General features: G+C 37.5%; 1 protein-coding gene across 2 annotated transcripts in view; it reads right to left on the minus strand.

Moving 5' to 3' along the window:
• The window catches only part of DICER1 (dicer 1, ribonuclease type III), a 62,604-nt gene extending 39,803 nt beyond the window's left edge, over positions 1 to 22,801 (minus strand). The window contains exons 1-3 of one of the 2 annotated variants that reach the window (XM_014957582.1): positions 22,670 to 22,799; positions 5,573 to 5,638; positions 4,584 to 4,684 (exon numbers count right to left, since the gene is read on the minus strand). The gene's annotated coding sequence lies outside the window, so the exon portion shown is untranslated. Of the gene's footprint in view, positions 1 to 4,583; positions 4,685 to 5,572; positions 5,639 to 22,669 lie in introns of both variants that reach the window. The other variant, XM_014957583.1, reaches the window with a different exon arrangement.
• Between the last annotated feature and the right edge of the window lie 373 nt (positions 22,802 to 23,174).

The raw sequence follows: 23,174 nt of genomic DNA on the forward strand, positions 1-23,174 counted from the left end.
AAAGGACCAGGAAAAACACCCAAACCTTCTGCATAATAAAAACTAAAGCCAATTCCCCAACCATTCTTGTATCTAAGCCCAACCACTTTAGTTTTAGAAATCACTTTAGATCAGCAGTGCTTCCTCTCTTTGCTTGCTATTCCACCTATCTTGTGTTTCTTTTGCAAATCATAAATACAAGTTTGGGAACATACAAAATAACTATATCATATCACCAGGAGGGAATTAAGGAAAGAAAACCAATTGTATTTGAGAACACGGCTAATAAAAAAAAAGCATAGGATCGAATATTCACAAATAAGGATATCTCCTTTGCTACTCACTCCATGCCACTGATACTAGGTTAGTTACCCCACTGCAAGAAGCAAGGGGATTTATACTTACATGTGGTTCCAGCTTGATCTGGAAGAGCTGTTAAGCAACACACACTCTAAACTACAATTTTAGTTTCTGTGTGTCTTCAAGAAAGACCTGCCCTAAAGTACAATCATCTCATCGAGATCAAAAAGTATTCTCAAGAAAAACCTTTTCATCAAGATCAAAAAGTATTCTCAAGAAAAACCTTTGAAGTGCAAAGGAAGAAGTACATACACATTTGTAACTTAAAAAGTAAGCACAAGCAAAACCATGCTTCCTGCCACTGTTACCCGTATCACTATCACCTTGCAATCTGACAGAAAAATAAAAAAGGAAAGAGAATTTAACTATGATAAACGGCATGATTAATTAGCAAAATAAGCTCACATGAGGCAGAACATACTTGAAATAGCTTAAGCTCCCTCCCACTGCATGCTAACTCAAGTAAAAAGAAAAAGTTTTCCTCTTTAAACCATCAATGCTACTTCCTGCTGTGCTAAAATTTCCTAGTCCTGGCCTTTGTTTGTATTATTTGTATTGGAAGTATATAAGATCTGACAAGATCAATGTCAACGTTATTACAGGAGTAAGGCAGAATAATGAAGTAATTGTATCATTCTAAGTCTCTATTTCAATAGCAAGGAAAAATATCAAGTTCTTCAATAAAAGAGAAGCAGTACAAGACCATCTAGAAATAAAAAAGGAAAAAACACATCTATTTGAAGAACAGGTTTTAAATTGAAAACATTTGAGATGCAAGTACATGTGTTCAGAATTTGTGAGCAGAAGTCAACTGAACCTAGCTAACATGGAAGCAGAAAAAGACAACCAAACTAGTCCTGCTCAGCCACTGTGAGCCACTGTGAGTGACAGATACCTGCTAAGATGTTCCATCTTTATCCGATGCGTTATTTTGACAACTGACAGAACAAGAAACTGTAAGAACTTGCTGAAACCAAATCTGGAGGGAGAAACAAGGGAAACAAATCCTGCTTCCTGTGGCTTTACATTAGGTTGCAGAAGCTGGACAAAGAAGCACGGTGCCCAAGCTCATCTGTTCTACTAAAATAATACTGAAAGGACCAGTTTTATAGCCATCAACCTTGATATTTTAAGAGCAAAATCCACAACTTGATGTCCTCACTTTAACGCGCATTTATGTGAACAGACAGTAAATTGCAGAGCTAAAACTAACCATAGTTAGTTCTACCATTTAAAGAACTTCATGTCAGAAAGGCATATGGTTGGGAATGAACAGCCAGCAATATTTAATAGCTGTTTCTTCCAGTCTACAGTAATTTGGGAACTGTGGTGTAGGTTTTCAATCATGGGGCTATATCCAAGTTGAAGCGCTCCCCTTTGGTTCACAAAAAAAAATAATAAAAATTCAAGGAACCAGGCAAACCAAGTAGGGCACTCACCTGGAATAAGTCATCCCAGATCTAGTCCTGCTCCAAGGACTGTTTAAACCATTTATGGAATGACACTCTGAACCATTTATGGAATGACACTCTGAATCAGCTTTTAAAAGTATACTTTTTAAAGTGATTTGACTTTTCCTGTGATAGCTCAAACACATTATAAAAGTATATTTTGTGAATATTCCGTCCTGCAACTTCAGTTCTCTTGGAGAACTTAAAAAAAACAACAAAGAAAACACACCCAGTTTTTATTTGGAAAAAATGTCCCAAAACTCAACAGCTCAGAAACAAATGGGAAAGTTTCATTTTCATGGGAAATGTAGTCCATCCATCTGTCCGTCCATCCCCCACCCCCCCACCTTCATTTAGTGGCTGATATGTAGGATACTTTGAAAATTAGGCATTGAGTTTTTTTGCTCCCAAGTTTCTACACCACATCATTTGGCCCAGAAGGCATAAAGTAAAAAAATACTGTCAAACAATATTATTCAATAAGATAAATCAGAAATCTCTTTTATATTATGCTATATTTAACATACATACAACACAGCTGCACGAGACACTCCCTCTCTGTTATCCTTCAAAGACCTTCAGCACAGGCATTGCCTAAGAGAAGTCTTTATATTTGGCCTTGCTATGTTCTTAAAGGGATATAAAAAAACCCCAAAAATATTTCAGATCTGTTCCCTTTTAAGAAGGACAAACAGAATGCATAAATGCTTAGAATGCTCAAATGTAAGCATTCCTGTAAGAACTACCTTCCCTGCTTTCCCTAGCCCAATCATCAATATTCATTGTGAATGTTCTTCTTTAAGTAGAAGATTTTTTTTGTTCTATTTTTCTGATACAGAACCAGTCTTAACAGCACAAGCAGAACGTTGGTCTCTAACAGCACACCAAGACATACCAAAGCAGCAAAGGCTGCTTTCTGTTGTTCTGAAAAGTTTCATTAAGTAGCTTATTAAACGAATATTACATTTAGGCTCTACATTTGAATGAGCTGCTTCTGAAGCATTTCTACAAGCAATACAGTATAGCTAACAGCTGGAATTCCTGGCAGACTCCTCCTAAACGTCTGTATATAGGAGAGAAATGGAGTACAGCATGACACTTAGCAGACTTGGAAAAACACACAACCCCTTAAGCCCTTCATCTAGTGTTCGGGCACCAGTATGATCAAACCTGGATCTGAAGCAAAAGCCTAATAAACACTTTGTTGCAATTATTCTAGCCCTATCAACAGAGCCAGCAAGACACAGATCACACCAAAGTTATGCTGCAGTACATTGTAAAGGATTATACCGCTATATATCAGCATAACATGCATGCTGACGGGCTGCAGGGCATTTACCAGTACAGAAATAAAACATGAAAACAAAAATCAGTTTTCTGGCATATCTACAGTTACAGCAGTACATGAGGCATCCAGAATGAAAGTTTCAGAAGGGGACATTTGTCCTTTAATACCAGCCAGATTCTGGAACAAACAGTTTTATTTTTAAAAAAATGTGTATAAGGTCCTGTGCAACAGTCATAAAGACATTTGTCCTTTAATACCAACATGCAGCCAGATTCTGGAACAACAGTTTTATTTTTTAAAAAGATGTGTATAAGGTCCTGTGCAACAGTCATAACTATGCAGTTCCTTAATCAGTGGTGCAGAACTGGTGCTATGCAGATTACTCTTCTTTTATCTCCTTAACAGAGAGGACAAAAGAAAAACCCTGAAGCATATGGCAGCTAAGATGCAAGGCAAGGTGAGGACCAGTGAAACTTGATGTTTCTGTCTTCACTATATCATCAAACTATGTACCAATTTTTCTTCTACACAGCTTTCACTGGATAGCCTCTTCTCCTGTTTTTGCTGAACTCATAATTCAAACTGAAGCATATTACTGAAACTAAGGCCTTCACAATTTACCTGCCATTTACTTTACTCACCATTGACTTTTATCTCCTAGCTGGAACAACATATACATTCAATTCTCATCCCAACCTTTCGTATTTGACCTCCTCCCACTTTTTTATTTTTACTTGAACTATGCAGTTCCTTAATCAGTGGTGCAGAACTGGTGCTATGCAGATTACTCTTCTTTTATCTCCTTAACAGAGAGGACAAAAGAAAAACCCTGAAGCATATGGCAGCTAAGATGCAAGGCAAGGTGAGGACCAGTGAAACTTGATGTTTCTGTCTTCACTATATCATCAAACTATGTACCAATTTTTCTTCTACACAGCTTTCACTGGATAGCCTCTTCTCCTGTTTTTGCTGAACTCATAATTCAAACTGAAGCATATTACTGAAACTAAGGCCTTCACAATTTACCTGCCATTTACTTTCCTCACCATTTACTTTTTATCTCCTATCTGGAGCAACATATACATTCAATTCTCATCCCAACATTTCGTATATGACCTCCTCCCACTTTTTTATTTTTACTTGATTGTATTTCACCAACACAACCACAGCTGAGTATAAAATCCACAAGAAATACTTAAGCACACACCCCCTTCTAAAAAACTGAACACATTTCTAATCATAATCAGCTGCGTAAGGAGTATCAAAGCATGCATTTCATGACAAACGTCTTGTTTATCTGCCATTGCTGCACCACCTATGGATAAAATAAATCAGCGACTTTCCTTATTCTTTCCAAAGGAATTCACAGTAAATTTGTATTATTTCACACACATAAATTACTTAATTCTATGGTCCCGAAGAAGCTTTAAATATCAAATAGGAGAACACAGTGAAGTGATACATAAAAAAACCTGCTTCTCCCATACTAAAAAGCATAGTCTTACCGTTTTAATTTCCGCAGTCTCTGTGTTTATGCTCCCCAAACTGCATTTTGACATCATGATATCAGCTTGTAGATTAATCACATAATTTGCAAGCTTTGGCTCTTAAAAAAAAGAACAACAAAACCTATGAACTATAAAGACTGTTTGAAAAAAGAACTACATTAACAGAGTTAAATGTGGCAATTCAGTTGCTTATAAACATTTAAATGTGTCTACTCTATAACTTGCTGACAGAAAATGAGCTATTTAACTCCATCCTGAACATTATTTTAGCTTAGTATTAGAAACAAAAATTGGAGTGATTTAAAAGCTAGTTTTTTGTAGTTTAAATGTACAAGTAAAGTTTACTCCCCTAATCTTATTTACCAGGTTACTATGATTAAAATTAATAACCAGTTCATACAAGAAATACAGTATTAGTATGTTCTACATACTTTTACTATGTTCTGTATAATTGTACTGCTTTTTCATTTCACTCGAATTAAATACTGGAATTCAAGCTTCTTTAAAATATTAAATTTGAAGCCACAAATAATACATTAAAGTCATGAAAAATTAGCAACCGTTTCTTCCTAAACACATTAACACACGTTTTTTATAAAAGTAAAAATATTGTGCAATTAAGCTGGTGATTTGCATAAAAATACATTTAGCTATACAGGTAAAATTAGGAGAGATAGTAATTCTTGACAAAGAATTTCATAGATCTATTAGCCATTCTACAAAATTACAATTTAAAACAAAAATACTGTATCTAAGCAGATCTACAGTGTTCTCAAAGCTCTGAAATAAAAAATTCACATGATATATTCAGCTAAAGTATGAGTTCTCCCAGACCTAAAAAAATAGACTCTGAAGTCTTTTTTTTTTAAATCAATACTGAAAACTTAAATGCAAAATGGATCTTGATGAAAATTTCTACTCCAATCAGTTCCATAAAGTTAACAAGAAGGACACTTCCAAGATTACTTCAGTATGTTCATTTTTACCTCAAATGCTGATGCTGAGCTTTTCCAGAGTCTCCAAGCCTGTAATTTTGTTTCACCCTAGGTAACCTAAAAGGCAATATAGAAAGAGAGCATTTTAACATGAACTACCATAAAAATCAATTGTGCCATGTGGTAGTCTGCTTTCTTGCATTTTAATATTTAGCTCTGTAGCAGCAGCACATGGTCCTTCAAAATCTAATTATCATATGTCCTTTTTTGGCTAGGGATACAGACAGTCAGTGTCTGAAGGATCAGCCTTGGAGTGCTCAAGAGATATTTGCATATTTTGTTTTATCTGCTCAAGTAATTGCTAGCTGAGTCCAACTAGATTTACAGTTTTCCTCCCCTGTGCTCCCTCCATGCACGTTTCAACTAATACAGTAATGAAATTTTGAAGAAATTTATCATTCAACACATTTTAAAAACAATCTTAGAGAATGTATGTGTTTTGAGAAAATAAACAAATTATTGTTCTATTTTTACAGCAAGAACATGTAGGGAGAGCAGCATGAAAAAACTGATTAGTACTGCGTCCATGTACAAAATGGAGCCAGAAAAATTTTATTCCCAGGGCTACTTTTTAAATTTGTGTTTGCATCATACATCTTTTTTTCTGCACAGAATACTGCAAATTGCTGCTAGGATGCAGTGACTAGAACTTTAATTTATTACAATATGTCACTGTTATGCCTTAGTTATTCATTTTTTTTTTCCCTGCCTCTAAAACATGAACCAGAAAATAGCCTAACAACAGAAAACTTTCACATCTCTGGCAGAAATACAGAAATATACTCCACTTAATATTTGCAAGAAAAGCAGAAAGGAACAACACAACATGTAGTTACCCCACCATATAACAAACATGAACAGAAAAAAAAAAGGTTCAGCACTGTCAATAGAGATACTGCCATATATGGCTTCAAATAGCAAATTTACTATATTCCTTAATCATAGATGGCAAACAATAAAGCATACAGATCAGCAGGTAAGATTTGGGATATCCCAAAAAAAGGTATGTAATTCTCCACCAAACCCAACAATTTCCTTTGGCACTTCAAAGCCATAAAACTGAAGATTGCAGCTTTAATCGATTGGCAGACGTGAATTACCATAGGCCCTTTTAATGCGGAAGCCAACATAAAACCAGACAGGCCACATTCCTGAGATGCAGTCAAGTTCTAGTACAAAACAGCCAGCCTATATCACATTAGCATGTAAATGGTGCTGGTGCACCCACGCAGACAAAGCCCTGTTGCAGTAGATGGCCAATCCTTCCCCTCTACAAGCCAAAGGCACCTGCACTTGCCAGTGATCCCCCAGCAGGGACACAGCCAGGGCTACCACCCCCACTAACCAACCAACCCCTTCATCAAAGTCCAGACTGATAAGAATTATTCCTTTTAACACATTAAATAAATAAATCTCAATTTACTCTACAGTGACTGAGGTTCTTGTTAAAAGAAAGCAAAAGGGACAAGAAAAATTAATGACATTGACTTCGCAAAAATTAGACTGTTTCAACTAGAAGTAGAAGGTGGGAGCTCCAAGATCACTAGCCATCTGGAGAATCTAACTAGACACAACACAAATACATCAAATACTCGAAGCATAAAGCAGCAACATAAAAAAACCAAACCAAAAACTCAAACGAATCAGTTCCTCTAAAGAAATTAAAAGCAGCATTCAAGTGACATACTAGTCACTTCTGCAAATCTCCAGTGCTCTCTAGCAATCTGTGAGCAACCACTAGATAGTTCTGCAAATCTCAGCCAAGATCTTTGAGTATCTCAGCTACCTGCTACTTAAAATATTTGCTAATAAAAAGGCCCAAGTGTGTGTGTGTGTATATATATATCTATATATCAAAAAGCATACAGAGAAATATATCAGCAGGTTTTATTTTTATTTCCTGGTTTTGTAATTCAGTATTTGAAAAGAACCATGTTAATGTGATACTTAATTGTTGCTATGAAAAAAGATTGTCAGAAAAAGACTGAAATTTTATAAGACCTACTGATACACTACAAGCAACAGGCTGAATCTGAAACACAGACTATCAACATTCTTGCTCTTAAACATCTTCTATGGTTTAAAATTAAGCAACTATTCCCTCCATCCCAATAATGATCTTAATATTTAAATAAGCCATCTTTCAAACTGTTAACAAATGGAAAACAAAGTTCTTATCTTGCAAGAAGATTTACATGATCGGGCTCAAACTCACAGCAGAGCTATAATGAAGTGAACTATCTTCATGCAAATACAAATGAATTCCAGCATGAATAGAAGTACTGCAGCGTCGGAGGGGGTAAGGTAAAAACAGCCATTAGGATTGGGAGGAAAAGGTCTGTCTGGGCTGGCATCCTGTCTCTCTACTATTACAGCTGGTCGCAGATGCTAGGAGTGGGGGAAGGGATGACTATAAAACAAGACCCATCCTTCTCTTCCATGTGTTTTTCCAGCCACCCTACATTTCAAATATTTTCCTTTGGTTTATTATGGTACAAACAACGAAGTTAGTCAGAAACCACAATACAAGCTCCCTACTGCCTCAGATTAACTCCAAAACAAAATAATCTTAGCATCCAAAGAAGTCAGGGGGAAGAAGAAAAAAAAAAAAAAAAAAAAAAAATCACACTGGGGATAATCTCTCTGAATAAAAAAAATCCAAGCTGTATGAACACTCTGAAACACAGTTAAAAGATTTGACAGCAATTAGAATTAAATTATTCCACATAATACTTAATTCAAACTTTTTCAGTCCACTGCTTGAAAACTAACCAACAGAAAAATAATGGCAAAGTTTACAGATCCAAATTTACGTAGGTAAATATACTATTATTATATCAGTATCACACGATGAGATTACTGACTATATCTGTGAATTTATCATTTGGTCCTTTACTTGGGTACCAAGTTGCTTATGTGTGTTTATTTAGTTTATATAAAGGTTATGTTCAAGTCTTTCAAGCACCTACATCTTTGGACAGGAAGGCAATTAAGCAGACATTAGGGCAGGGATTTCTCTCTTCCCCAATCTGGGGGCAAGCTGTAAGACAAGTACAGTTCCAAAGCACCAATTATTCTTGCTTATGATAAGTAAAAGCAGCAGCTGCCCCCTGAATATAACCCCATGTGGGGATTTCAATTCCATTATCTGCATAAACATAAATCCTTTCTCTCCATGTGGCAAAAAGTCAAACTCCCCAAAACATGGATGTTAGACAGTTTTCTGTTATCTCTGTGCCAGAACACTCAAAATTACTGAGAATCTTACATTACAAAAGGCTTTATCTAAAGTTATTAATTGTATGATGCAAGACCTGCAGATATTCGGAGTTTAAGTCACCCTCTACAATTTCCACCAAGTCTAAAATGAGAGTTCAAATCTCCTATAGTTGGTCATCTTATCAATTTATGTATCACCCAAGAACTTGCGTACAAAAAATTGGCTTATTTTTGAAAAAGAATGCATTTATTATTAGCAGTGCATAAAACTAACTCATCCTAATCCAAGCTTAAAATACAGATGTATTACGTACTGGTTAGCACGTTATTTACTCCAATTACATTTTGGGTTTTGTAGTTTTTAATCTGTCTGCCTAAAAAAAGAAAGGATTTTCAGTCTCTGCATGTCTGTACATGTTCTTTATTTGCAAAGAACTTGTGAGCACACTACCAGAAATTTCTTTTATGCGAAGCTGGGATGAAGTCAAAATTAAGTTCATAAAAATATGTAGTATAAAGAGACTATTTTTGCTCCCAAATACAGAAGACTTCCAAAGTTGCTCAGATGTCACAGAATCCAATCTTCAGAGGGATAACATCAGAGGAAAAAACCAAACCAAACCCAAAGTTTAATTCACTGATTCTTTCATTTTATTGAAGAAAAAAAAAATGAGTCATTGTTAAGACATTTCCATAGTCCCATCAATTCTGTCTCAGCATATGTAAGAGTAGCTAAAGGTGTAGATGAAAATGCTCTGTGGAGTGTTGCAAGGACCCTCACATAAGATGTGAAGAACAAAATCTCCCATGTAATGACTGTAAGAAAATACATGTGTGATTGTAAAATTACCTGAATTAATTCCAAAATGGAAAAGGTTATTAGAAAAGGAAATTCTTAGCATCAACCTACGTACCTGGCTACCCAACTTACTGTGCAGAGCAGCCAGAAAAGACTTTTGAGTTATTTTTTGTTTTAAGAGCTGAGAGATAATCAACCAGGCCAGCGTTAATTATATGTGTGATGATAATCTCCAATCAACAAGTGCAGTGCACCATTACTGGACCAATGCCAAAAATCTTTGCACACCATGAAGCATTTTGGATTTTCTATTTATAAGAATTCATATAACCTTTAACAGCAGTAATTTAACCTTTAACAGTAGTAATTAACGCTTCCTATTCGAATCAAACAAACAAGAACTGCAATCTTTTAAAGCAGAAGCTTTTATATCCTACTGAAGTGTTAGGATTCAGCACAGAAGCAGGTACTTAGATAACACATACTTAATTGAATACAATGAACATCACGTTAAAAAGCTATAGCATTTTTTAGACACTTATTTCTGTCCCTGTAAATAGATGCATTTAGAACAGAACATGATCATTCCTTTACATTCTTTACAGTTAAACAGACTTATATAAGACTTCAGCAGGTCATGTCAATTAACAATTTTCCATGTCAATTGTCACTTTTCCATATTGAAGAAGAATCTTTTCAGTCCAGTGCAGCATTAGTCCAATTTTTCACATCAACTCTGCACATTACAAATATAGTACGGGATACTAAGACTGTGTGGTGGGGAAAAAAAAAAAGGATCCAAGTTGTTCCTACTTGTTGAATGATAAAAACCTTCAAAAACTGAAATAAGCCATTTTGCTACAGCCATCGTTAAAAAAAAGGGAAGGGGAAGGGCAAACAAGCTAATTTTTTTACCCTTCATTTCTCAGAATGGAGTGAAAGTTATTTCTGCATATAAGCAAAAGCATTCCCAGCTCTAGAAATGAAAGAACGGTTTCAGAAATCAAAGCAGTTGTGGTTTACTGAATCCTGCATCACTCTATGATTACTGAGGCAGGTTAGAAGGAAAGATAATGGAATATTGCTAAACAATTCCACTTTTTCTATATTACTATCTAAAGCCACTTAGAACTGACAAATAATGTTTTAAAGGATTTAAATCCCTTGTAAATGGTGCATTTGAAGGTTTTTGATACTTGTTTGTGTTCTGGAAGCAATGTAACTGTATTAATATAGTACTGCACCTGCCAGTTAACTGTTATGCTCAGCAGAACTCAGAATTAATAGATTGCTCTGGTTCTTCCAATTCCAAACGGTGCCTGAATAACTGACACAATATTGCACTGGAAACACAGACATGCCTACAGGATCCTGGTCCAGAGCCCTCAGTCAAAGGAATTCCTCTCTTCCGTAACACTAAAATACAGTCCTCTAATTCAATCAGTTGTGAAAAGCTTTTTCAGGACACAACACAAATATACTAGTTTCAGTAGAGCCTCTTCTCTAAAAATATCACTGCAGATTTTGCTTTAACTGAATTACCAGCTTCACAGCACTGGTTATCAAGTAATAGTAGCAGCCAAAAAATAGGAAATAGGAAGCAAAAGAAAGAATTCTGTCCTGTTCTTACCCTATCAGTTGTAGTTTGCACGGAAGTTGTCAAACCACCTATCATTATGCCTAGTATCATCTAATTACCAGAAGTGTAACAGAAGACTTTTTACAGGTTGCTTGGCTGCAGTAACATTACGCAGCCAAAGCAACTATCAGCAAAAACTCTGAGGTGCTTTACTATTTCATTAGTTCTGAGTTTCCAGAGAAAATGCCACCAAATTCCACGAGGTCTACCTGACAGCCACATCAGCACAGCCTGGACTATCTCCCCTTTCGGCTGGTATCCTAAACTTCTACTCTGGATACATTGGGACCTACAAAAAACCCCAGTGACAGCCTAGCAGGCACATTCACTAGAAATCCTGGTGATTGACAGGAGAAGCCTGGGAGATGACAGGAGCATCAGCTAAGCACAGCTTAGCTGTGCACAGATAAGCAACTTAGCTAATCAGCTAAGTACAACACATCTCCACCATTCTGAATCTGGGGAAAAACCCCACAAAACCACAGATTCATACATGATCATTTGCAGTTATCACTGTATCATTCTTCCAATCTGGGTTAACTTGAGAAAATCCAGTGTTCGACATCTATTACTCTAAGGCAGGTACATTGTGGAAAGATTCCTGGACACCTTTTTGTCAGACAGCGCTGCAAATACTTCAACGCTTTCACTTAGCAAAGAGTACTGGATTAGGAGTACTTTCTTGCCCTCATTTATCCTCACAGTACCCTGCAATGACCATCTCCAGCAGGTCAGACAGGCTTTGTAGTTCTCCAGAGGCCAATCACACCCAGGCTCTCCAAAGGCATCCATGGAGCAGCACAGAGGGGGATGGACAGCAGAGCAGCTGTAATGAATCTATAACCTTTTAATAGGATCAGAAGAAATACTGCCAGCATTTAAATAACAAAGATCTCAATCTAATTATAAGGGACTAAAAGGAAAGGAGCAAGTTTCTACAAGCAAACCAGAAAAACATGAATGCAATTAAAGTCTTGGAAAAGAAAAGATATTTCTGCTTAAAAAAACCCAACCAACCTAAACAACAAAAACCCACCTTACTAAATGTCTAAAAGTCTTATAGTACCAAATAACTTGGTTTAAAAGCAGGGGAGTAAACAAGCATTTTAAGGTAAGTTACTCTCCCATAACATCTCAATACAGCAAGTCGGATTAAATCAAAGGCATTAACAACCCTTAAATTAATCTTGATTTATGTTGGGAAACCTTACATATAAGGTTTCTCATAGAACTAACCTTTTATCAGTTAGAAACTTAATTTCTTTTTCTAGTTTTCTTTAGAAACAAGTGCCTTCCATGTTGATATTATTTATCTTGATTTGCAACTGTCAAATACAGGTATTCGATTAATTAGGAAGGTAGTCTCATAGCCATTATTAACATTCAAACAATTACATAATTTAGCTAATTAATTGGTATATTACAGTATTTAGAACAATTTTCCCCCATGGCCTATTATGTATATTACAGTGTATTTGGAAAGATTGGATTTACAATTCAATGCAAACATATCTTTAAGTTATAATGATAAATAAAATATTATGCAAATTAAATATTTAAATACAAGTGGCTTTCAATGTCATTGACTAATCATTTGCTTTTATCAGCTATAGTTAATGAGCTGACTGATTTGAGTAGGTATAAACAGACACACTAAGATGCCTAAAGAGGCAGATAACTGGTTGGTATGACTCTCAGAATGAGTTAAGCAGATTACATGCCTAACTTTCAATGGAGATTTGAAGTTTTACCACTTCTTCCCCACTGTCGATTTCTCAACCGTGAACAACAGGAAATCTCTAACTTCTCTTTAGTTAACAGATTAATTACCTTTCTTGCACAACAAAAATAAAAGTACTATTATGTGAAAAAATGCAGTTAGCTTTCAACGTTTGAAAGACCAAATTAACAGATACTTAGAGAAAGCAAGATACAATTCCAACACTCAAAAACTTTCCTTTTCTCCAGAACTACATATAATTCATTAAAAAAATAGCCATTTTCATAATTTATAATTCAAATTACTTCATCATTCTTCAAATACATACTAAAACTGGTGGAGAAAAAAAACAACACTTACTCAAACAAAAAAATCCCAGGCAATAAATCTGGGCTTTTAAGACTTGCAATATAAAAATAGTTTTGAAATGAAATTTTAAAGGTTTGTTTTTTAAAAGTTTGACTTTACTGCACAGACAAGAGCTTAGACAAACTGAAACTAATCAACTAAGACAATGAAGTTAATTCAAAAAGTGAAAGTACGCTAAGCCCTTATGGACAAGCTGTCACTAAGAAGAGTGACCTTACTATTCCTCTTCTAGTAGGATTAAAAAGAGCATATGCAGAGATTTAGCATACCATAACTTCACCAGACTGGGATTTCAATTTCAAATCTCTCAAATATGTGCCTATTCGTACAGTCAAACTTTTCTAAAGCAATCACTGAAGAAATAACCCTGGTGTAGACAAAATACAGGAAAGTCACTTTGTGTTTTATCACTTCTCTTTTGTTTTCACGTGGCAGCAAGACAAAATGCTGTATGATAAACGCCCCCAGATGACAGCTTATTATGCATGTAATATGGCACTGCTATACATGCAAGAGCCTAACTCCTCTCCACTCTTCAACCTACATGCTGTCCTCAATCCTCTCTTATGCTGGCAAAACCCTTTCCAGGTAATTTGTGACAAGGTCTAGAGACAGACCACAACAGAATAAAGAAATCACACAGAATAAAATTGTTTCTTAGATTAATTGGTCTCCTTAATCCACTTTACCATACAACTTCAAAATTATACATAAAGCCAACTAATATTCTTAGAAGTATGTCTGTAAATGGAAACTTGCAAATACTGTTTATCCCATACATCCAACTGGATACAAAAGTTTAGTCCACACTTTTAAGTGCTGAACTCCTCACACTAAAAGGCACATTGTTTATATTAAGGATATTCTAGCTCAAAGCTCTAATGTATCTTAACTATACTATCACCATTCAATTACATGTTTTAACAAAAACTGCAGTCAATTTTCACCATAAAACTGACTTTAGCCTACCGGGGGAAAAAAAAAAAAAAACAAAAAAAACAAACCACAAAACAAAAACTCCAAAACCTCCAGAGTCTGGAAAATTTGCATAATTTAATCTCACCCCCAGTTCTACTCTGAAAGCAAGTTTATGGGGTTCAGAGAAACAGAACCTTACTCAAGATGGGGAAAACAGAAAAACCTGCAAGTTTTCCTGATTTACAAAGGTGACTTGGCTCCCTTAACTAGTCCAACTTGGTATTTTTGAACTTCCCACATGGTTATTTAAAGAGTTCTGTTGTGGATAAGGTGGAGTCCTAAAGCTTTGATTTCAAATTAAGGATTACAAATCTCTACCATAAACAAACTAGAGAGTTGTTTGTTTGTTTTGGGTTTTATTAATGTATGTGGGGCATTTGGGCTTGGTTTCTGGGGGCTGGAGGGGACTCTTCTTTTTTTTGTTTGTTTGTTTTTTAAATCAGGACAATGATTTACCTTTCCCTTCCTGAAGCCTAACCACACAGCTTTCAAGAGCTTTTAAAGCCAAAGCATGCCAGAAAACTTGAACACATTATCACTGTCAGAAGAATAGAAAATTGGATAGAGGAAAACATTAATTTTTTAGGTTATTAGGCTTTGATATGTACTTGATTATATTACTATCTTGGAATACATAATCATTGCATTTGAGAAAAACTGGAAAAGATGTCCTAAAATTGTAAGCAGTTTCTTGCACAACTCCCTGATTATGGATTCACAACTACAGATTACCACTAGATAAAAATGAGAGATTTTAAACTAGATCTAACTTCAGATCAGAATTTCCCACGCTAATTGCTAGAGCTTAAGTGTTTCATCTTGACTACTGCAATTTCTGATGGTTGTTACCTTTGTTAAAAAGCTGCTAAAGCCTCAGAATATTACTGAAGAAATGTAGTTAAATCTAATGGAATTTTTATTCCATTTTCATAACATACCATGCGTTCCCCCCCACCCTTTGGTTCATATCCTGGATTCACCACAGATGACTTTCCTATAAAGACCACAAGATTACTGTAATAATACATCTGTTTATAACAGCAGCTATTAACGATAAGTGAGAAAGTGTAAGGTTGGGAAAAATACGAAACCATTATTTTAATTAATAGGTGAGAAATCAATATTCATACAGTAAGGAAGACAATCAAGTGGAAAGCAGTATTTTGGGATTAGATTTCATGAGACTGCATATCCAATGCCAAGACAGCCTCATACTAAATGAAGCAACCCCCTTCTCACTGTTCTTTCCCTTCTCTAAACAGCTTTTGACACTTGCACGACTCTTTGGGAGAAAAACAGTTCAGCACACTAACCAAATGATGTTTTTTTTTTATTTGACCCAGGCAAGTTTTTTGCAGGTTCAGCAAGCTGAATTAAGTAGTTGATGGGGATCAGACAAGTATTAGAGTTGGCATGAGGAGACAGTTGTCATCCATTCTGACAGCCAGGAGATTGCCAACATTACAGAAAACAAGCAAATTGGATTCAACAGGTTTTTGACTGTCACTCAAAACCAGACACCAGCTTCTCTTCTCTATTGCCAACTGTTGCTGACCTGTGTTACACTAGTGACAATAAACCTAAAAATTCCAGAAACAAAGCTTGCTGTCTAGTCCAGAACTAATTGAATGCAGCAAAAGGAAACATCTAGTGGCAGCAGACAGCAATAACAGGATAAACCAATAAAAGATTTTAACAACTGTTAATACTGGGCAGTCAATGTATACATTAGAATCATTATTGGCATGCTACTAAAAATTCTTGCCAGAAATCAGCACCTGCTTCATCATTATGCCAGTCACTACTTGCCCTAAAATCATCAAGTAATTCCTTGTAGACCCCCATCCAGGGAGATAATAACCAGTCAGGAGACAGTTTTAACAAATCATTAATTTTGTCACTGAAAACTCACCTTCTATTCAGTTTAGGGAACACATAGTCTTGAGAAGACCATTTTCCAGACAATTCAGTATTAATCAAGGCAGGCTTCACTTAACTTCTCCACAGCAGAGCATTAACTATACAAATATTACCATACGGAAAATTACTCATCTCCTGGAAGTTGATCGTGTGTCTTTCAAAGACCCAGGGAGCTCATAAATATTTTTGGCATTGTCCCAGTACTTTTTCAATGAACTACTTCAAGGTAAAAATGGAGGCCTATGATGCCAATTATCTTCATAAAACCTACACCTCCTCCAGAGCTTCGTTACCTGCCACAGTTCAAACTCCTTCCCCTCAAATCCCAGGATATAAATTCCTCAGTACATGATACAGTCACACTTCTTCAGAGGAAGATTTCAGTAAATCATAGTCTTCCCGATTACACACTAAACAAATCAACTGATCCATTCAGCATATAAACCTATGGCTTTCAATACCTGAGTATACACTTAATTTTTTTATTTATGATCTTTGAAAGTTTACAAACTTTTTCTTGTCCTATCAGTTACAGTTTGCCATGTTTCTTTAGCGTGGATGTAAATCAACTCAGTAGGGTGATGCTGACAGAGTTCAATATTGTTTGGAAACAATGAAAAAAGGAAAAACTTTTTTCCCACCACTTTTTTTTTTTAAGTGGTAAAAAAATAGAAGGTATCCCATGGGATTTTGTTTAGTTTGCATTAACTAACAGGAAATGCAGACCTTGCTTACAATAACAAGAGATAGTGAGAAACAGAATGATAACCCCACAGTTCTTAGTAACATCCTTCTGTCACTTTCCTTTTACAGTCTCTGCCATTCATGCTGACTTCTTTCACTACAATGGTAGAAACTATTCAACTCCTACGGTCAATTTGCCTCTTATCTGGCCTCACAGAAACAGAAAAATGTAAGTAGCAAGAAGAATAAATGAAGAACACACACATCTTCCTGGAGACTACTCATAGAACATAACAGCAGAAAGAGAGGGTTTTGGGTTTTTTTAGAAGTGGTTTATTTTTCATGCCCATTATCCACCTCCAGTAGTCATTGAGTTTTGAAGGTCTCGGGAGATCAATGAGACAGCACTATGTTAGACAGCAACAGTACCTAAAAGCGATCTTCTTCAGTAACTTGGGTGAGAGGGGGCATGCCTTTTTTTTTTCCACAAAAATATTTTCACAGACCTCATTTTACTTCTTTATGTCATAAATTGACAATACAGGCATTTAACTGTAGTGGAAATATGACAAAAGGTTGCGGGTAACTGAAAAAATGGGAGGCCAAAGCTTTTAGTTTTATTATAAGCACTTTCTTTCACTTTATGTCCTCTTCCAAAAAGGAAAACCTACTGGCCATTGACCATGAAGACAGCAAGGTATACAGGTTGGTCTGCTTAGAAGTACAAAGCTTAAGCAAGGAACTAAAGGTCTTAACTTGAGACTGATCCCAGGCACCTGATTAAAATACCTTGATTGAATACCCTGATTAAAAGATGATCAAATACATAATCAATGAACACTGTGGCTTTATGAATTCATAATTAATGTCAGCTTAAGTAATTCTAAAAGTCTTAATGTACAGAGGCAATATGTAAACATCTAAAAACTGTGCTTTATTTAAGCACTTGAGAGTTAAATTCAAAGGAGGGGGTGAAAAGAGAGATACTGAATTAACTTGGCAAAACTGAGAGTCAGTGAGAAAAGTTCAGTCTTCTGAATACTAGACAATGTCTTAACCACTAGATCATCTCTAGACGTTTTTACCATCAACCATGAAGAAACTTCACCTTTAGGTAGGTAAGCCTTGCTCATTTATTTTTGAACAAGAAAATATGCAGCCAAAGTCATCATAAAGGGGCAGTAAGAGTTGCAAGAAAGCTGTAAGAAACTTGATCTAATCAGAAACAAAGTAGACTTTGCAAACAAAAGAGAAACACGAATTACAAAGTTAGCCAGCCCAGACAGGCTTGCACAGCCAAATCATCTCAATGGAGTCATTAACTTTACAAAGCAAGCTGTATTTGCCTCACTTCCTAAGGAAAGGAAATTTATGCTATCAGTAAGTGGGCAAGTCTAAAACACCAAACAAATTTTCAAAAACAAAAGATTTTTTTAAAAAAAATTTAAGTTTAAGGAGTCCAATTTTTTTACCACTACCCAGCTACTTATTAGCATCTCTGCCAAGGAAAAGGCTGCTACACAGCTTGACAATTTATCAGGAATCAGATTCCAAAACAAGACAGGCACTGGAAACCAGGTTTTAATAATTAACAGTAAAGGGTTTGGGGTGAGGTTTTTTGTGTACAAAAGAAAAAAATACAAGGATATTGATGACCAATTTAAAACAAAACTAAAAACCATCCCAATGCCAGCTAAAATAGTCACAACTATCACCTGATCACCTCTGCATTCAGCAACCAATCCTTCAAGTCAGCAGTCCCTCTCCTGCATCTCAGATACAAATTCACACTTATTTGGTGAACCCGAAAGAACTGATCCTTTATGAAGACTAATAAAAGACGCAAAACATGGGCAAAAACTGATCATGCCAGCTTACATAGTGTAAATATTAAGCCATGGACATAAAAAGGAAAAAAGCAAAGCAAATTAAGTTTTTTCCTACAATACTATTGCGTTGGAATAGTGTTGCAACAGCAAGGATCAAGAGAGAACACTTTTGGTTCTTTTCCCTTGGGAAGAAGGGACCCAAAAGTAACACCTATGCCAACCAAAACAAGGATCACAGATTCATGAGTTCATTGCACCTAAATAAAAGTCATGACAAGAGGTACTGAAGTCTCTTGGTTTTAGAGTATTTAGGCAAGCAGAAGCTGAAGAACACTGTTGTTCCTTTTTTCCCCCGACAAGAGAAGGTCATTTCAACACCTCCAGCTTAGTGACAATACAAGTAAGTTCCCTGATGCTAGCCTCAGTTCTTTGCTTCATGACTCCAAAAGCTGCAGGAATTTGAAAGTGACAAACATCACAGAAAATTTATTTCACTAATGTAGTCTGCAATATAGAGCAGAAATAACAAGGGAGTTTAAGAAATTCTGCTCAACATTCAAACTTGAAAAATTATGACATTATTAGGTAAGGCATGCAAGAACTACCAAAAAACAAGAGTTCACCTAATATCACAACATACATTAAAGCAGGCACTGCCTTGTCCTGTAGATTAAGTCTTTTTAGAATGGTTAATGAGATTCCTGCATCCATCCATCTCCCCAAATGATCAACACTGTTTGAACACTGAACCTACAAATCCCAACCAAAGACTGCAGTAACTTCAGCTAAAAAATGAACTTTTAATTTTTACTATATATCAGGTCTCTTCTGGTTTATGACAATACATATGGAAGTCATGAAAGGCTAATGGATGAGGAAAGATGTCTGGATGGTGTAAAGAAAAAATGATGCTTTCTCCTCTATTCCAATCATTCTTAGCCTTCAGGGTAGAGCGTTCTAAAAGCATATTGCACACAATTATATAGAGGCTCCTGTTCTCTACAATACTATAATTATACATTTACTTTCTTTAAAGGGAGTAATTTCCTGGGGGAAAAAAAAAATATAAAAAAAATATAACCAAACTTCTGTGCTATTGGTCTCAAGAAATTACTGTTGAACATATGCAGGTGATGGGACACAGATGGTCAGTGGTTACACAGCCAAGTGTTAGGACAGGAGGGAAGCGGAGCACAGGAACCATCTCACTGTTCTGCCAACAGTCCACCAAGCTCAGTATACTCCCTAGTTTGTACCACCTTCATAAGATAAAGAAATAACTTTATTTCCTCACAAAGAATCACAGAATAATGGAACAATCCATCTCAAAGAATGTTTTGATGTTCTACCTGCTGCCTGATAGAGTAGCTTATGCCCTGAAATAAAACTCTGGTCTGTAGACTTGGCACTTACTATAATGCTTGTCATCCCTAAAGTATACAGTCCTTTTCAAAATCTTCCTGAACAGTCACTCTCAGTTATATTCTACAGCTTATCCAAAGAGAAATCAGAGTATTTAAACTCCAAGTTTACCATATCTGTTTTACCAGATGTCTCCTTGATCTAAGAGGAATACACATGGTTTTGCATTTATTTTTGCCAGTAATTTGCATTCAATTACAGATCAATGCCCATTTAGTTGGTTCTTATTGAAAGCGAAGTTGCAATACTCAGACTCTCATAAGCTGTGCTAAAGCAACTTTGTGCAATCCATAACTTTTCTGAAAAATGGGAAGAGTATTTTACAAATTATTTTAAATGGGAATTGAAAAACATTTATGGGGGGCACAAAAACCATTACAACAGGTTTTTTTTACTTGCAGGTTCTGCTTTTTTTTTTCTTGATGGCTACAGAAGATCAAAGTATTTTTCAAAAAAAAGGTGTAACTTCTATAAAAATGTTAGTATAATAAATATTACGTCAGACAAAACAGCTTTCTAGCTTGTTGGCTTCCCTCTACCAGTAACTAATGGAGGACACACACAAAGGACTATAACAGTAGGGCAAGTAGGAATAACTTCCAGGGACCAGCCACCTTGACATTTGCCAAGTCTGAGAAGATACTCCTGTGTTTGATAGTCTCTGATGATATTCCCTACAAATTAATTGTTTCAACTTCCTTGTAAACTTTTAGCATTCCAAATATACTGCCACACCAGGCATTTTAGCTACACATGGTGTAAAGGAGTATCTCATTTGTTTTGAATCTGTAGAATACAGGCATTTTTCAAAGGGAAACAAACGAGAAACAAACCAGCTCCCTACCTACTTTCTTCAAGTCTGTAAATTTCATGTCATGTCTTACCCCTCCACTGGTATCTCTTTCCCTGGATAAAAAGCTCTAGTTAATTTTCAATCTCTTGATTGAAATTTTCCATTCTCTTAGCCTAATACAACCTTTTTGAGGTAGAAGAGAGATGAAGGGAAAAAAATCCACACTGCATTTAGTATTAAATATATGGCCCCAGAAAGGATTTACACCATGGCTTACTGATGCCATTTTCTTCTAAATTAATTGTTAATTCTAGCATCATTCACCTTTTGACTGTCGAGTACTGAGCTGCCACTTCCACAGAACTGTATCACCAAGATGCTTCCATCTTGGTGAACAGCAGTAACTAATTCAGACTTCAGCACTTCTGAATAAATACATATGTATTTTTTAATCCTATGGATTAATAAAGTAATAATCCAATGATTAGACATGTAAATGCACTTTCCAGCTGAAAACTTCCAGTAGCACCTCCAAAGCTTTTAGAGAGACTTCAGCTTATTTTGTAGACATAGACAATGGGAAAGACTCTCTTAAGAGAGGGATTTTGGAAGATAGTAATGGTATAATAGAAATCAATTTCAGTTTGTGTCTGGATCAGCTGTTAGAACAAACACCACCACACAACTTACTAAACATACACCTGCAGTTTACACTTCAGAGCATCCAAAATGGTTTATAAAAAGTAAAAGCATAAAATTTAATACAACATAGTGTTAACTGAGCAGCTGCAAAGCTAATTCTGGTTGGATTTTCCATTTTGTCGTTTCTCTAAAAGTGGTGATCACCTCCCAGCCCACACACTTTCACCACTTGAGCCCACCACATAACTTTAAGTTCAAATTCTTAATATCACAAATACTCATAACAGGTCATGTGAAGTGCCAAACATCTTCCAGACTTTTAGCAGTTGAATTTAATTGTGCCGCTAATAGATACACTTTTTTGAATCAATAATTTCTGGTTAATGATAACAGACAAAAACCAGTCTTTTTTTCCCCCCTCGGTATTGGTATCACAATCCATTTTCTACTCATCAGATTACCTAACGCAGCAACAAACCCCAGTGCAAAAAATAACTGCCTTTTTAACCTTTTGTTTTTCAACTCCAGACCACGCAGCACAAGGGCTGCCTTAATCACGCTGCCCACTACGTTTTCCTCACTCCATGCGCTGCCTTCACTTAAAAGCTGCGAGAGGACGGCGAGGAAGCCAAAGCCAAGAGTTTCTGAAACCGCTTTTAACGTGAGCGCTTCCCAATGGAAACTCTCTGCCCGCCCCGCACGGCACGGCAGGCAGGCTACCGAGACCCCCAGCCCCGGGCGGCAGGGCCAGGCCCTGGGGTCGCCCAGCTCGCCGGGCCTCCAGCGCGGCCGCCTGGAGGGGTGGGGGGGACGGAGACAAAGCCGAGAGGGGCCAGATCGCGGCCCCCGCCCCACACGCGGAGCCCGGGCCCTGCCGGCGGTCCCGGGGCCGCCGGTAGGGCCGGAGGCGGGGCAGACCTAACCGGGCCCCATCGGCGGGAGGGAGCTACCGCCGCCATCCCGCCCCGCTCGGCGGTGGGGTTGGAGCTCAGGCCGGGGCTCCCACAGCCGCGCTCTGCCGCCATGCAGGCTCCCGGGGCGAGGGGCAGGCGCACCCGGGCCGCCATCTCCTACCTGCTCGGACGGGACCCAGCCTGGCGCTTTCCCCCCACTACCGGCCGCGTCTCATTGTGCCGCCGCCGCCATTTCCCCGCCGCCGCCGCCTCGCTCCCCCCAACTGTCAGGTTCCTCCATTCACCTGGGCCCAGGACAGCCTCCTCCTCCCCCTCCCTTCCCCCTGCGCTGCCGGCCCTACGCAAACGGAGCACCGCCCCCACCCCTCCCGCCCATACCAACGGAGGCCGCCCAACGCACGGGCCCCATCGGCGGGAGGGAGCTACCGCCGCCATCCCGCCCCGCTCGGCGGTGGGGTTGGAGCTCAGGCCGGGGCTCCCACAGCCGCGCTCTGCCGCCATGCAGGCTCCCGGGGCGAGGGGCAGGCGCACCCGGGCCGCCATCTCCTACCTGCTCGGACGGGACCCAGCCTGGCGCTTTCCCCCCACTACCGGCCGCGTCTCATTGTGCCGCCGCCGCCATTTCCCCGCCGCCGCCGCCTCGCTCCCCCCAACTGTCAGGTTCC

The sequence above is a fragment of the Calidris pugnax genome, unplaced genomic scaffold (genome assembly GCF_001431845.1).
Source record: "Calidris pugnax isolate Ruff unplaced genomic scaffold, ASM143184v1 scaffold211, whole genome shotgun sequence".
Taxonomy (NCBI): Eukaryota; Metazoa; Chordata; class Aves; order Charadriiformes; family Scolopacidae; genus Calidris; species Calidris pugnax.